Genomic DNA, 16,964 nt, shown 5'->3' with positions numbered 1-16,964 from the left:
ATAGGATTGTGGTGGAGGGGATGGAGAGGAATGCACGCAAGGAAGAGAGAGAGAGAGAGAGAGAGAGAGAGAGAGAGAGAGAGAGAGAGAGAGAGAGAGAGAGAGAGAGAGAGACTACACAGAGATAAGGAAGGAATGCAGGCAGGGGAGAGCCGAAATGGGAAGAGGTGCTATGGCTATGAGCCAAACCGCACTGTGTCCTGCAAGAAGCACAAAGAAGAACAGGAAGGAGGGCACCAGATCCTACACACCAGTGCTGTGCTTGCCTCTCTCCTGCGCTCTCCCTCTCCTTCCCTGCACTGGCACCTTGAATGTGCGTGGCAACATCCTAGAAGTTGTAAAGGAAGTGGAAGAGGAGAAGGCCCGTGTTGGGCATTTTCTCTCGCTGCTTCTCCCATGTGATTAGCTCTGTTCTGCCACAGCCTCCTAGGCATGATGAATGGAAAAGCCTCATTCTAAAATACATCTCTACTTCCTTAAGTTGTTTTCTTGGGTATATTGTCACAGAAGCAACAACAACGACTATTAGGGTGTTGGTCTCAGAAAAGCTGTGGTTGTGCAAAAGGGACAGCTACATGGCTCCAGTGTCATCAGTTCGTTACATCTGGAGAGCAATGGGGCTTGGAGTTTCCATAGGTGCATAGAAAAATCAGGCCTTATGTAAACTACTGGGCCCCCTCCACCATGGAGTGCAGAATTCATTCCCTTTTCTTGTGATGAGAGAGCTGTGTTAACCACGCAAGGGCAAAGATTTTTCTAGTAACCAGGAGGCTCTGTATGCTCACTAGTGAAAGAAAGCTAACATGTTACTTCATTTTCAGCCTGTTGCCATGGTGCACACCATTATTCCTAATGCTCAGGAGGCAGAGGGAGGAGAAACTTTGCAATTTTGAGGCCAGCCAGAGATATATAGTGAGACTCTGTCTCAAGAAAGGAAAAAGATTTCCTTTTGAGACAAAGGTTCACATAGTGTAGGCTGGCCTCCAACTCAATATGTAGCCAAGGATGACATTGAAAATGCATTTCTTGAAATGGTCTGGAGACCATCTGGGGACATGAATGCCTTTTTCTTTTAAAGAAAGAAGCTGGCTGGCTCCCAGCACCCATGTAGCAGTTCATAGCTATCCTCACCTACAGTTCCAGGGAATCCAGTTCACACACACAAATATACAAGCAAACACGCATGTATATAAAATAAAATAATAAATCTTTAAGAAAATAGAAAAAATCATTTTTATATGCCAGATGGCCTCCAGAGCTTCCCAGAACAACCTTGGATCTGACCACTTAGTAGCTGGGGATCTAACTTTGAATATCTAACAAAAGTCTTGAGCCCAGGAAAAGCTTCCCATAGTTCACCTTTTTTTTTCTATCCCTCTCTTCTCCTTCCCCTGTCTCTCTTTCCTAAAAATGCCCTTTTAATATTATAATCATGCCCAAGGGTAGCTAAATTGGGGATGGGGGTTTGTCTGAACCCAAGTGAGTTGGCCTGTCACCAGTGACCTTGACCTTATTAACAAAGCCGTATAGCCTCCTTCCATGGGAATATGGCCCAAGATGTGTTGTTGTTGAGCACAAAGACTTCACTATTGACATTCTGACTGTTCTTTCATATTTATTCATATAGAATATAAGTTAAAATTCAAAAAAATGTAAAGACATTTTCTCTCTTCTGTAGCAGTTATCTTAGAAGGTCTTATTAATAAAATCAAACCTGAGGCTAGTTATTGGGGTGAACACTGGAAGGTCAGAGAGACAGAACAAGCCACAGCTAACCTCACCTGGCCAACTTCTCAGCTGATCTTATTTCCTCAGACTGGAAGCCTCTGTGTCCTCATATCTAAATGGCTCTCAGCTCAGCTGTGCTGCTAGAAGCCTGAAAGCTTAACTAGCCAAATGCTTAACCAGCCAAATGCTTAACCAGCCAAATGCTTCTAGTTTCTGGTTTCCATGCCTTATATATCTTTCTGTTTTTGCTATCACTCCCTGGGATTAAAGGCTCACTTCTTGGGATTAAAGGTGTGTGTCACCATGCCTGGCTGTTTCCAATGTGGCCTTGAACTCACAGAGATCCAGAGGGATTTCTGTCTCTGGATTGCTAGGATTAAAGGTGTGAGTACCATCATTTTCTAGCCTTTGTATCTAGTGGCTGTTCTGTCTCTGACCCCAGATAAGTTTATTAGGGTGCACAATATTTTGGGGAATACAATACCATCACATTTCCCCTCTTTTGTCTAAAATTTAAAAAAGCTTATAACTAATACAAGAAAAGTTATATCCAATAAGTATATACAATATACACAGTCAAGATTACATTAACAATGTCTAGTCCATTAACATTTGACAGATTCAGGCAGAAAATCCCATTAATATATAACAATGTCCAGTCCAGTAACATTTGTTAAACTCAGGCAAAACAATTTCATTACTTGTCTTATTTAAAACAAGTAGTTCCTTTTTAAAAGTATTTTTTCTTTTCATCATAGATTCGGTAATCTACCTTTTGTCATTTTTATATCTTCCCCTTTTTCTTTTTAGTGTAGATTCAGTGATCTACCCATTTATCCTATTATTTCTTTATCTTTTTTTAAAACAAAAACTCTGAATCTAATCTCCTTGTTCAGTTTTTTTCCTGACCATTAACAATTAACAACTTATAACCAACTATCACTAACAATGACAATATCTAAAACTCATTAAATGACCGAAAAACTCCCATCCCATCTCTTGGTGGGCATCGTTTTCTCAAAATTACTTCCTATTTTCTAGGGGTAAAGACATCTTTAAGGAATCCTGAAAAGAAAATTTTGGAGTTAATTAACAAGTCCTGTATCATTTGTCCAGTCGCCGCATAGTGAGAAAGTTCAGGGCTTGTTTCAAGTCCTTGTTTAAGTAGTCTGTCAGGCTGGATCATCTTACCTAGCCATCTCGAAATTGTCCTGAGCAGTTTGTAGTCCAAAGTCGATCTTTCTTTGGTGTTAATCAGCTTAATGGCTTTACCATAGTCCATATGGAATCATCATTGTGGGATCCTGTGATCCTTTTGAAGATTCCAAAGTCGCTGTTAGGCATGGTCATGGTTTCCTGCAAATTTTTTTTTTTGTGTGTGCCTCCTCTGTGGTTTGGAGTGATCACAGTTTGATAAATGTCTATCTTGGAACTACGAATGGTCTTCCCTAGAAGAGAATATCTTTACAGCAATTTCTCCCCATCATTTGTCTTGCCAAACTTTTCCAAACTGACCTTTGCTGATGCTTTCTTGTAACACGATAGTCCTGGCAATTCTTCTCTGAACCAGCAGTAGTAAATTCTTCATCCCAGGTAGCAGCATCACCACAGTCACCAACACCATGAGAAGGAGCGGGCAATTCAGAGCAGCAGCCGCTGCCTCCATGGTCCCACCACTGTTTGTGGTTTGGCCCAGGCTGAAGCTTCTCCCAAGCCTCCTAGGCCGGCCTCAAACTCGGGATCCTCCTGCCTCTCCCTTCTTCAGTAAATCCTACTGGCTTGTGCCACCACAACCGGCCGAGTGTAGCTCGGGCCTGAGCTGGGGCCCACAAGGCCACAGACAAGCAGCTTTTTCATGAATTCGTACCATGAATGTTGGGCGCCAGATGTAGCATGAATCTTTTTTTTTTTTTTTTTTTTAAATCATGCCAGGTATAGGTAACTTTATTCAAGATTTGACAAAAATGATCCCCAAAGTAATATAAATTTAGACACTTTAAAAAAGTCTAGATGTAAAATTTCAAAAGAAAATTGTTTCAGTTTCAAATCAATTTCAAGTCAAAAGCCAGACAAATTTTACAAATCATAAATACTATTTTCATTCTTAAATTCATTATATTTTCAAAGACAGGTCACCAACATTGCTTTGTTCTTTGATACTGGCCATCTGGACTCAATTAACATGATTTATATCTTTTAAGTTCTGAGTTCGTACCTATCCTGAATATCTTGATATAATTAAAAATATAAATCCAGAAACCACAGTTCTTCCTTCCAGAAGGATTCCAATTATTAAATATAGAGGAGAGGAAAGAAATAGAAAAATCACCATTTGAACACCACAGTAGTAAATGCCACAAGCAAGGCCTGCCAGGAGACAGGAGAGGCAAACTCTAAGCAGAAACAGGGCATTTGCATAGTCTCAAAGTACCTCTAGCAAACACTCAGTCATTACAAAGGAAAGCAGGGTAAGCTCACAGTAGAGAGTCCTAGGAGACACCACCTCAGCAGAGTGCTCAGAGTGCACCACAGAGTGCACCACACCGGCAAAACCCGACGACACCGGCCATCCTTCTGACACAGCGTCACGGAGTGAAGACTACCAAGACGGCACGGCTAAACGCAAACTGGGATCTGGAACGATTGAGAGGATGCTAATAACAAGATTAATAAAATATCGACTTTTAGCTTGCTACTTTAGCTAATATTAAGAGCACTATAAAAGATTCACTCTTTAATTTTGACAACTGTTTTAGTTAGGGAAGATGTCAAAACAAGGGGGTGAATGGAGGGCACACAGGAACCCTACTGCTTTTACGACTCTTCTGTAAGTTTAAAACCATGTTAATAGTTCAAAAAATAACTTAAGATATATACATATACACATATATGTACATGTGTGCATAACGTGTACAATATGTAAAATTGAAGAATGTGCAGAAATTGGCATCTTGGGCAGCATAGCTAAGCAAAAAATGTGTTCTGAATCTGTCACTGTCTTGCTGGCAACACAGTTTTAAGGTTTCTCCTCTTAAACTTTTAAGTATAATTGTCATATTTTATAGAAAACTTTTCTTTGGAGGGTGGTTAAGTCTCACTACTGGCTAGTCTGGCACTCACTCTGTAGACCAAGGTGGCCTCAAAATCAGAGAGCCATCGCCTGCTTCTGAATGCTGGGGTTACAGGTGCGTGCCACCATGCCCATCTTAGAAACCCTTTAAAGACATTTCTGTATTAGGCCAAAAATAAGAGAATCAGGGCTACAGCTGTAGTTCAGTACAGTGCTTGCCAGTATACACAGCCCTGAGTCTGATCCTCAGCACCACAGAAACCAGGCACACACCTGAGACAGGAAGATCATAACTTCTAGGTTGTCCTGGGCTACATACAAAGTTTAAGGCCAACCTGGGATGAAATTCTCTTTCAAAAATAAAACTTGTAGATATAAAACACACACATCCCATAAGTAGGTAGGTAGGTAGGTAGGTAGATAGATGATAGATAGATAGATAGATAGATAGATAGATAGATAGATAGATAGATAGTGTGTGTGTGTGTGTGTGTGTGTGTGTGTGTGTGTGTGTGTGTGTGTCACTATGTACCCCTGGCTGGCCAGGAACTCTCTGTAGACCAGGTTGATCTTGCACTCAAGAGATCTACCTGCCTCTGACTGGATTAAAAGTGTATACCACCAAACCCAGCCAAATAAAATCTTTTAAAAACAAGACTCCTGGATAAAATCATGACATCTTGAATCACTTATCCTATTAGTTTTTTGAGACAGGATCTCATGTGGCTCAGGATGGCCTTAAATTTCATTATATAGCTGAAGATGACCTTAAACTTGCAATCTTCCTGCCTCAACTTCCCAAAAGCTGAGACAGGTATATACCACTATGCTTGGTTTATGTAGCATGAATCTTAAAGAGTCTTATTAATAAAAAACCTGGAGTCAAGTATTGGAATGAACACTGGGAATACAATACCACTCTTCCTTCATATTCACTCTGTGAACAGGGATGGTAGAGAATGTTGCTAGATGCAGCAGTGGACGTGGTTAGGGCTGCAAGCTTTCAGTCAGTAGACCTTTATTTCCCTCTTAGTCTATATTCCTGTACTATGCACTCACTCACCATCTTCTTCCATGAAAACTGGAGATCAGTTAAGGTTGCAGCTGGAGCAGAAGCCTTCCTTATATTATCTATCTGTCTATCTGTCTATCATCTCTCTATCTCTATCTATCTATCTATCTATCTATCTATCTATCTATCTATCTATCTATCTATCATCTATCTATCTATCTATCTATCTATCTATCCATCCCTTTACCTCTCTATTTCTGTCTCTTACTTTGTCAGTCTACTGTGCTAGATATTTAATTCAGAGCCTTATGTGTGGCAGGTAAGTGTTCTTCCACTCATTCCTATGTGTAACCCTTCAAATTCCCTTTATAAAACTCACAATGGCATTGATTATATTCTAGGAACAAGAGAAAGAAAAAAATCTTCTTATCAAACAATAGCATTCATCCATGAAAGCCATCCTCCACATTGTACCAGGTCACAGGGACCTTCTAGTCTTCTAAGAGCTTCTTGTAGAGCAAAATGTCATCTCAGAGAATGTCGCAGTGGATGCTCACCAGCAATGCCCCTGGAAGCTGGGCAATGCCCTCATTATCTGTTACAAGGAGTGAAACTCTTGTGTCTAGAAAGTGTTTGGCTTCTAGATAGGCAAACTTATTAAAAGGTCCAGGAAACTCAGGTGCCTGGATTTTGTTCCTGAACCTTTGGGGAATATTGTCAGAGGAGAGTCATTTCCTGTATTTCATCCAGGTGTCTTGGGGAATGAATCATGTCAATATGGCAGCTTTCCAGGAGATGTCAATGTTTAGATACCTAAGAAGGCAGATCACCATGAAGTCTCTGGTGAGGAATGGGACATTTTGGTTCTGCAGATGTGATGGTAACTGGAAATTTATTGTCTGAGGACTGGATAAATCAGGACTTGAGCCCAGATCTGAGGAAGATCTGGTCTACTCAGTAAGGTCTGGATGATGATGGCCACAGCTATACCTCCTATATTTTCTCCAAAGACCACAAACCTGGTAGGGGCCCACCCCGTAGGGACTTCAGGAAATGAATTGAGGCATTCTGGCAATCCTAAAGACCAACAGGGTGATGGTGGTCAGGAAGTTTTCGGTACCTAAAGAGGAATGAGGACAAACAGCATACCAATATGTGGAGGGGTGGGTGGAGTCCATTTAAACATGGTCCTCCGTGTACCTGAAACTGAATTTGATTAAATCCTGAAATGACTGAACAAGTTAAGAATAGTTATTCCTCTCCTTTCCCCTATGTGAATCTGCAGAATTTGTCCAGTGTCAAAACAGCTGGGATTCTCTATTCAGACCCACCCAGTGATGCCCACAGATGATCAAGGTCAGAGAGATTAAGGAACCTGTTTCTAAGCTTCATAGTCTGACCTGGATTGCTGGAAGCCATCTGGTGGCAGGCGTGAACTGACTGTGGCAAGTTGTCCTCTGACCTCCATATTTACACCACAGAATGTGCACACACACACACACACACACACACACACACACACACACACACACAAAATAAATAAAAACAGAAAACAAAACATCTGTCTTTAAAAGCAGAAAAACCCGAATTGACAGAAGAAAAAAAAAAATCAAAATCAAAAGTCCTGCTGGTCTGCCTGTCTACAGAGATGGGGAGTCAAGGTTAATGGCAAGGTTAAGTTGCTTGTGTTCAGAGAAGAGAGAGTAAAGAGAAAAAGAGGGAAGTGATGAGGAGAGGGGAGGAAAAGGGAAGGGAAGGGAGGAGAGAGGAGGGGAGGGGAGGAGGGGAAGGAGAGGAGAATATCTCTCCATCTTCAGATTCTCTCAAGCATCTCCTCCCAGGCACTGCTCACTGATGTCCTTTGGTAGTACAGATCCCCTCCTCTGGCTGAGTCATTTCACTAACCACTGTATCACAATCCAGGTTTACAGGCCAGATCTATTCAAACATCAGGCAAAGTGATGTACTGAGCAGTATCAGAACAGATATTCATGCAGCCTATGCATAGGCCTGGTTTGTTAGATCTTCATTGTTTCGGAGGCTTTTGGAGACATGGATTCTAATGGCAATGTGGAGATCCACTGTGGGTAGGTTACTGGATATCAAAAAATGCTGCCTTTCTCAAAATCAACAGAAAGATTCAGTCTTATCCCAGTGATACAGCTGCCCTGTGCACCAGCCTGTGGATGTCAAAGTTGAATGTGTTTCTCAAGAGTCAGATGTGAAAACTGAGGATTTAAATTCTCCTTCCTCTCTTCTCTAATCTGTGTCCTGCTGAGTGGTTTTGGTTTCTTTGAGAAGGGTCCTAGACTGTAAAGAGATGCTGTGCTAGCTAGCTGTATGTCAACCTGAAACAGCAAATGACGGTTTAAAGGTGGGAACCTCAAGTGAGAAGATACCCCAACTAGTTCAGCTTGAGAGCAAGGCTCCAGCTCATTTTCTTGAATGAGGCTTGATGTTGGAGGGCCCTGACTATTGTGGATGGTATCACCCTCGGCTAGTGGTTCTGTGAAGGAGGGGACTGTGGGAGATCAATTCCAGCCTACTCCCACCTTTTCTAGGGTTCTTAGGAAGAAGAGAGAGGGATAAGCAATATCAGGTAGAAAGAGAGACCTAGCTGATGAAAAGAAAGACAGAAACACAGGATAGCTTTGGGAGGGCCTGAGTCAATACCTAATAGTCTCATCATTTATTGAAAAGGGCTTTTTATAATATGGCAAGGGGAGAAGATCAAAGAATACCATACACCCAAGTGTAGACCCTTCCAAACACCTGGTAAACACGCCTATAGCCAAATCATCTCACTTAACTAAGATACACCCTGGTGGCCCTTCCATCCACTCAAAGGTCTACTGAGTTGTTTGTTTGCTTGCTTGCTTGTTTACAGCACCCTCATAATTGGTCCCTACACAGTGGACTTTTAGTGGGTAGATTTTTTTTTTTACCATGCAATAAACTTAATCATGACCTTCAGCCAGTTTGGGCTGCCTTTATCATCTTTGTTCCCAACTCTAACTGACTGAAGAGATACCCTGAGTCCTGGACTCCTTATTCCTTCTACATCCTTTATACATAGCTTTATTTGTACCTATATGTTTTTAGAAAACATTCCTGAGGGGTTGGGGGTGTAGCTCAATTGGTAGAATGCTTGCCTAGTACACAACATTGCATAAACAGGGTGTGGTGGTGTAGACCTGTAATCCCAGAACTTGGGAGCTGGATGGGGGGAGGGGTACAAGGGACAGAAGTTCAGTGTTATATAGTTATGCAGCTATCTGTGGAGTTTGAGGCAAGCCTAGGCAAATAACAAGATGAAGGGATGGAGGGAGGGAGGGAGGGAGGGAGGGAGGGAGGGAGGGAGGGAGGGAGGAAAGAAGGAAGGAAGGAAGGAAAGAAGGAAGGAAGGAAGGAAGGGAGGAAGGAAGGAAGGAAGGAAGGAAGGAAGGAAGGAAGGAAGGAAGGAAGGAAGGAAGGAAGGAAAGGAGGCGGAGAGTAGGAAGGAAGGGAGAGAAGGAAGGGAAAAAGAAATCTTGTGATTACAACTGTTTTTTAAAGAAATTACAAAGCTTTAGGGGGAATGGAGAGGAGGATATAAAAGAACAAAGTGTAATTACATATCTGTGTGAAAGCACCACGATGAAAACCATCAGTTTGTATGTTACCTTATAAAGTGAGCTTAAGAGCTAGAGAGATGATCTCAGTTAAGAGCAGTTAAGAGCACTTACTGGTCTTGCAGAGGAGTAGAGTTCAGGTCCCAGCACCCACAAGGTAGTTCACAAACCACATTTAACTCTAGTTCCAGGGTGCTCTGATACCTTCTTCTGGTCTCTATGGGATCCTGAGTCTGCATATGGTTGACATTAACTCATACAGGCACACACATATACAAATAAATTGTTTTAATATATAATTTATTTTTATTTTATTTCATTGGTGTTTGTCCACATGTATGTCTGTGTGGTGATATTTTATTTGTGCACCCCAATAAAGCTTATCTGGGGATCAGAGGAAAAAGTCAGCCACTATATTAAACATAGAGGTCAGGCAGTGGTAGCACATGCCTTTAATCCTAGCATTCGGCAGGCAGAGATCTATCTGGATCTCTGTGAGTTCAAGGCCATACTGGAACAGAGCTGGCATGGTGGCACATGCCTTTAATCCCAGGACTAGTTAACCGTAGAGGTCTGGAGGTCTAGGAACAGACAGGAAGTGATAAAGCTGGGAGGAAAGAGGAAGTGAGATGGCAGGACACAGAAAGATACATAGGAGTGAGTATATGGGAAGTGGCTCTCTTTGGGGCTGACGATTTCCTAGTGGTAAGAACTTGTGGCTTGGCTTGTTCTATTCCTCTGGTCTCTCACTTTTCACCCCAATATCGGGCTCCAGGGTTTTTTTTTTTTTTTAATTAATAAGGCCGTTTAGCAATTCATCTTACATGTCTGTGTGAGGATGTCAGAAGTCCTGAAACTGTCCAGCTCTGTGGGTAAGAGTGTGCCTTTGAAAGTGTCTTGTCCCTGGACACTTTCAGACTCTCTTCCTTCTGGCTGGCATTGGGGGGAGCAAGTTTCCACTATTACCCTCTCCTACCAGCAAGTCTTCAACGTCACTGCTGGTCCACAGAAAGAGCCCAGAACTGACACTTAATAAAGCCTCTGAATCGAAACATACCCACTTCCCTCATGGCACTTCTCTCACTTATTTATCACATCGATGAAAAAATTCAAACACAAAATAATAGTAGAGAGGTGGAGTCATTGCTTTGACTACCTGATGGTAGGCATGGCTATAAAACCTTAAAAAATGTTGTGGGGAGGGATTTGGAAAAGTTTAGAGATGTGATTGAGAAAGCCCCAAAGTGCTGCAAGTAGTGCTAAGCTGGAGATTATAGGGCAAATTCCAGAGACCAGACTGTTTATAGCAATAGAGACAGGAAAGAAAGTTCTCGTGAGGTTTTCAGTGGAGATAAGAACTGTTTGGGGTTAGACTGGGGGCTCTTTGTGTGATATTGTGGCAGAGAGATTGTTTCTATCTTGCCCATATTCTGGAACTTTGCTGGAGGTTAAATTTAAAGATGGTCAACTTACCTGATGGAAAAACTTTTAAACCAGCCCAAACATTCAGGCTGTTACAACTGGATTACTGCTGACTTCTCTTAGCTGCACTTTCTTATTTATTTGTCTGTTTGTTTATTTTAGTTTTTTGAGACAGAGTTTATCTGTGTAACAATCCTGGCCTTGCTTTATAGACCAGCTTGGCCTTAAACTCATTGAGATCCATCTGCCATTGCCTCCCAAGTGCTGGGATTAAAGGTATGCATCACCACCACCCAGCCTTTTAGCTACATTTATAGTGAGAATTTGGAACAAAAAAAAAGATAAAAATAGGATTTGAAGATAAAATGTGCAGATTGGTCAAAAAGTAGCTTATTGAAAATTGTGAACATAGAGTGTGGTTGTTAAAGAGAGTGGCATCATTAAAAATAAATTCAGTTGCGACAATGGGAATTGGTCAAATCCACATCACATGCTCCAGGGTGTAAACTCAAAACTCATCTGAAAGACTCACTCTTTAGAAGAGAGCATCACCAAGTGCCCTTCTCAGAACGGGCCACATAAAGTTTTCTCAGGGACAGTTAGCTATTTTCACCCACCAAGATACTCAGACAACTGCATTCATGGTCTCAGCCACTGTTTGTTCTCACAGCAGGCCTTGGCACCTTCCATAACTCATGCTTGCATACTTCAGTAGTTTCAGGGTTTGGGAGGCTTCATAGAAATTTCAAAGGGAATTCTGGGAGACTGGGTGATGTATGAGAGAATCAGACTCCCTGCAGGAAGCCCCCGAAAGGGTAATATCTGAAGGTATAATAGTAAAGCCTAGGCTGTAATGGAGGTCCAGAGATGGTGGTGATGGCAGGGATGTGAAATGAGGACAGAAGAAAAGTCTAGCTGAAAACCAAAGCCACCCCAGTAGAGGGGCCGCGAGAGCGGCTGCCGGCAAGGAGACAGAAACAGAGCTGCAGAAATCCATCGGAGTTCACATCACACCACCAGATGGCGTAGATGCTGGACACAGAGCTACAGGATTTATCATTTGCCTGTCTTTCAGTCTTATTTTAAACCCATTTCTCCTTTCTCTACCTTCATTTCCTCCCTTCTGGAGTAAGAATGTTTGCACTATGTATGCCATTGTATATCAGAATCATAAACACTGATTTTGAAATCTTGTAGAAACTCAAGGCTAAGGATTTGGCCTGCGTTTCAGAGACAGCTTTGTACGTGAACTTTTGAATAGCTCTGGGACTACTAGGAAATTGGCGACTTGGAGGAAATTGGAGGTTGTCTTGATGTACTTTACATTTTGAGATTACCACCATAAGCCTTTGGTACCCGAAGAGGAAGGATTGTCTTTTTCATATGAAGTGTCCCCTACACAAAGGTCATTGGGAAAGCTCAGTGCCCTGCTGGCAGATCTAGTCACTGAGAAGTGATTGGATCACAAGGATTTTGATGGATGAATTCACCGATGGATTTAGAGTTTGATGACTTTGCTGGGAGACAGTTGGAGGTAGCTCACTGAGCTTGTACCTTGAAGAGAACCCCGTTCTTAGCCATCCAGTCTCTCTCTGCTTCCTGACCATCATGGGGTGAGCAGCTATACTCTGCCAAGTGTTCTTGCTGCCATGATGCTTCATTGCACCAAAGACGCACAGCAATGGAGCAAGCAGACCGTAGACTGAAACCTTTGAATCCAGGAGTCAAATAAATCCTTTCTTCCTTCACTTTCATCATTCAGGTAGAAGTCATTGCAATGAAAAAAAATGAATAACCAAGTGTCCCAGGCCACTCACCCCACTGCCAGAAGCACTGAGTCTGTCTCCCGAGCTAAGGAACTGCACAGGCCATGGTAGCAATTTGAAAGAGAAGACCAAGTGAAAGTCAGCTCACAAGGAGCATCCTCCACAACCCCAGGATGTCACCTGCTATGTGGCCATGAAGTTGAGGTCCTCCGTCTGTCCCTATTCTTACCTCCTCTGAAATGACCTCACCAGCTCTCCCTTGGCAAAACCAGCCTTAAGATTCTGAGTATCTGAGCTTCAGTAGACATGGGGGCTCAGCTTATGCAGGATGGGGAAACTGAGGGCCAGGAAGGGTCAAGCTTCTGAAATTGACAATGCCAAGACTGGGAAAACAGGATTGACTACCTGGAAGTATCAATATTTTCCCATATTAGTATTAATTGGGAGATAAACAATAGTTGGATAGTGCATTTAAAAATCTATCTTTATTTTTATTTATTTATTGGTTTTTCGAAATAGGGTTTCTCTGTGAAACTGCCCTGGCTGTCCTAGGACTCTCTCTGTATACCAGACTGGCCTCGAACTCACAGAGTTCTGCCTGCCTCTGCCTCCCAAGTGCTGGGATTAAAGGCATACACCACTACCAACAGGCTAAATTTTATTTATATACATGAATTATTTTCATGTCTTCATGAGTTGAGTGTGTGTCATATGAGTATCGACAAAGGCCAAGCTGGAGTTACAGGAGGTTGTGAGCCACTCTTGTGGATTCTGGGAACCAAATCTGGGTCCTCTGCAGGAAGCGCTCTTTACCACTCTCCAGCCCCCATGAATGGTACCTTCTAATCAGTAGGTTGGTGCAGCTGAAGTTTTAGAAGGTTTGTCTTTTAGCATTAGTGCGTAGTGCTTCCTGGCCCCGTGTATTGAACACTCCTCTGACTCAGTCCCTCTGGGCCCAGCCATCAGCATGCAGAGACTGAGCAGTCAGTACACATCTTCTTGGCCCACTGGATCAGCATGATTGCAGTGGGAAGCCTCAAAACAGGATTTTAAAAATGATACCAGACAATTCCAGTATTAGGGGGGCTTTGGGTGAAAGAACAGACACAGAGGCTTAGGTGACACAGTCTCAGCTCTCTGGGCGTTCAGCTTCTGTGTCTAAGGTTCTTCGTACATAGTCTCAGTCTCCTGGCAACTAGTTACAATAAAGATGCCCGGTTCCAAACCAGAGGGGGCTGAAATGACTCAGGGGTGGCCCTGGGTATGGCTTAAAAAGTTTGAACTTTTAAAAATTAGACTCGCGGAGAGTTTAACTCTAGCCAAGGGAAAGACCCCTACTCACCCTGACCTGGGCTCTGGGCCTATGAACTGTCCAGCTTCACTCCCTGCTCGGTCACCCTGACATCTTTCATTCACTCCAGGTCCTCAAGTTGGTCCTGGTGGGGAGTTTTCCACACAAGCCCCTCCTTTGTAGACTTCACAGGAATGGAGCAAGAGTGAGGCAGGTGAGGAATCCCTGAGTGCTGAGGCGAGGATCCACTAGGACCCTCAGTCTTCAAGATAGGTAGTGCTTTCAAATTTATTTCTCTGTAGATGAATAGTTTTGCCTGCATGTTTTCCACATCTGAAACCACTCTTCTTTTGTGTTCTCCTGCGTGGTCCATCCTTGTCTGTGGACTCCTAGGTTCATATGTCAGGGACGGGGTCTTCTTGTTTTCCAGTGTGTTCCCTGAGCCTGGGGAGGGTCCGAAGCTAAGCATGTGGTCAGTAAATATCTGCTTTTACCCTCTCCAGTTTACCCTCTACTGGCAACGTGGGGGTGCAGTGGGATTCCTAGTTGCTTCTGATGCGGGAGAATACACTTGAACACATCATAGTTTGTGACTAAGAGAGAGCGTCATGGCAACACCTCCAGCTGTAGAACCACTGTGGATATTTCCACCACCAGGTGGCAGTAAGTGAACCTTGTGAGTCAGGGAGAAGGGAGGGGAGAAATTGCTCTCTCACAGGGGAGAATTTGGACATGTGTGTGCATGCAAGCACTCATTCCTCCAACCCATCCAACTACACATCTACCAATTCATTTACCAATGACTTCTTTTATGTGGTAACTTGTCTAAACTTCCATTTCCTCATGCGTCAGTTTTTAAAAGGTAAAAATGATAGTTAAGATGATAGGGGTCTCTCCCAAACCACAGAGGCGTCCGTAACAAGGACAGTGAAGGGAATTTAACAAAGCAGCCTCAGGGTGAGACACAGGTGACCAGTTCAGAGAGGTCACTGGGGGACATAGGAGAGGCTGAAGATAAGCAATGATAGGTTTCAAGCTGTATCTTCAAAGATCACCCTGGTTCATCGAGAGGTGTAAAGTAGAGCTGTGACACCATCACTGGGATATAGAATGGAAAGGCCAGGCATAGTTGGAAAGGTCCCAGCAGGAAAGATACCAGCAGAATTAAATAAAATGCATGGAATTGGGATCCTTGTGAGATAGACTGGATAAGATGATGGCTGTGAGTAGGAAGGGGAGGAAAGGGGAGTGGAGGAAAGGGATAAGAAGGAAGGGAGGGGAGAGGAAGGGGAGAAGAGGGGAGGGGAAGAGAAGGGAGGGGAGGGGAAGGAGAGGAAGAGGAGGAGAAGGGAGGGGAAGGGAAGGGAAGGAGAGGGAAGGAAGAGGAAGGAAAGGGGAGAAGAGGGGAGGGGAGGAGGAAGGAGGGGAATATAGGGAAATGAATAAGTCATACCCATTACCCTGGAAGCTTTGCTTGGACATTGTTGTTCACTGTTAAACTGAGACTACAACATAGATGTGACTCTCAACTTTAATCTATTCACTATGGAAGGGTCTTCAACTATTGCATGTTTTGACTCCATTCTGAAAGGACCTTGTGGGAATGTAGTTGAGGTTATGCAGGTCTTGAGGTACTTCTTGCCCCATGCCCCCGGGATGCTTCTTACACAGGCTGCCAAGCGCTGTACCTCCTCCATGGTAGATGATGCCTCTTTTAAAAGAAAAGAACAAAGAAAATCTCATCACAGAAGTTGTAGCGTGACACAGTGAATCATATGGCAATCCCTTTAGTTCATACATCTTTACTTGCAATTGCTCATTGCAATGAGTCATTGGTCTGGTTTGAGGCCTCTGGCTTCTGCTACACTATGGATACTGGGCCCTCAATGGGACTCTTGGATATCCTGTTGTTGTCCTGTGTCATGCAGATCCTGCAGCTTTGGGTCTGCAGGACCGGCCCCAACATATATTCCAACAGATGTAGATGGGATGGATGTTGTGATGGACCAACTCACAGTCCCAATTCTGGGTCTAGGTGGTTGCTGGGTTAGTCAACCAGTCAGCTCTCCCTCATCCTCACCACCAGGGTGAACTCTCCAGCACTGCCTCAGCTAGTTAATTAACCCTATGCAGCAATGAGCAAGAGGCAGGGCTGGTTCTCCTGCTCTCACACACTATGGACTGGCTTACTCACACTATACCACCAGGGCCAGCTCTACTGTACTGCCCAGACAGGGTGCAGGGCCCACTTTCCCAAGTCCTGCAGCTGGTGAGGGGCAGGGTCAGCTCTCTTGCCCATCATAGGTAGCGAGGGGTAAGGAGGGTGAGCATCTTTCCCTTGCTCTTGCCAGATCTCCCTCTCTCGTGATCTCAGGGAAGGCTCACCCAAGCTGCTGCTAGCGGGTCAGCTCTACTGTGCTGCCCAGGCAATGGTGAGTGCTGGGCCAGCTCTCCTGTTCTCATGACCTCAGAGCCACCTTTCCTGTCACAGGCAGTGAGGGGTGGGGGTTGGAGAGAGAATTTAACTTTCTTAATGGTTCTTGCCACTTTCAAAAGAATCCAGTATGAATTATTTCTGTGAAGTATCAATTATGAAATTTTTTACCTGTTCTTTTAATTACACTGGTCATTAGTGCAGTAGGAACTAGAAATGACTAATAAAGTTACCAAACATGTTGGTTTGGTTGAATTGACCTATTTGGGAAAAAATCATTTTGAAAATGTGTTGGGGGGATTCTGTAATTTGAAAATTTTCTTTTTCTTCTGTTTAAAACTATAAGAAGGGCTGAAGATAGGGTTCAGTGCCTGAAAGGTTAACATACTCTTGTAGAGGACCCAAGTTTGGTTCCCAGCACCCACATCAGGCAACTCCAATTTCAGCTCCACTGATGCAGGTATTATGCATGAACACACACACACACACACACACACACACACACACACACACACAACACAAACATGAGCATGCATGCACCCAAACCCTTGAAAAATTAAATTTATAAAAAGGAAAGGAGAGAGAAAAACAACTGTACCAGATCATTCTATTATAATGTCAATATGTAAT

The 16,964-nt window shown here is 43.3% G+C and overlaps 1 pseudogene; it reads right to left on the bottom strand.

Annotated features, from left to right (window-relative positions):
* Positions 1–6,165: 6,165 nt before the first annotated feature.
* On the bottom strand, positions 6,166–15,700 carry LOC114686378 (annotated as a pseudogene).
* Between the last annotated feature and the right edge of the window lie 1,264 nt (positions 15,701–16,964).

The sequence above is a fragment of the Peromyscus leucopus genome, chromosome 2 (genome assembly GCF_004664715.2).
Source record: "Peromyscus leucopus breed LL Stock chromosome 2, UCI_PerLeu_2.1, whole genome shotgun sequence".
Lineage (NCBI taxonomy): Eukaryota > Metazoa > Chordata > Mammalia > Rodentia > Cricetidae > Peromyscus > Peromyscus leucopus.
The sequence above is the reverse complement of the archived record's forward strand: the minus strand, read 5'-3'. Positions and strand labels throughout refer to the sequence as shown.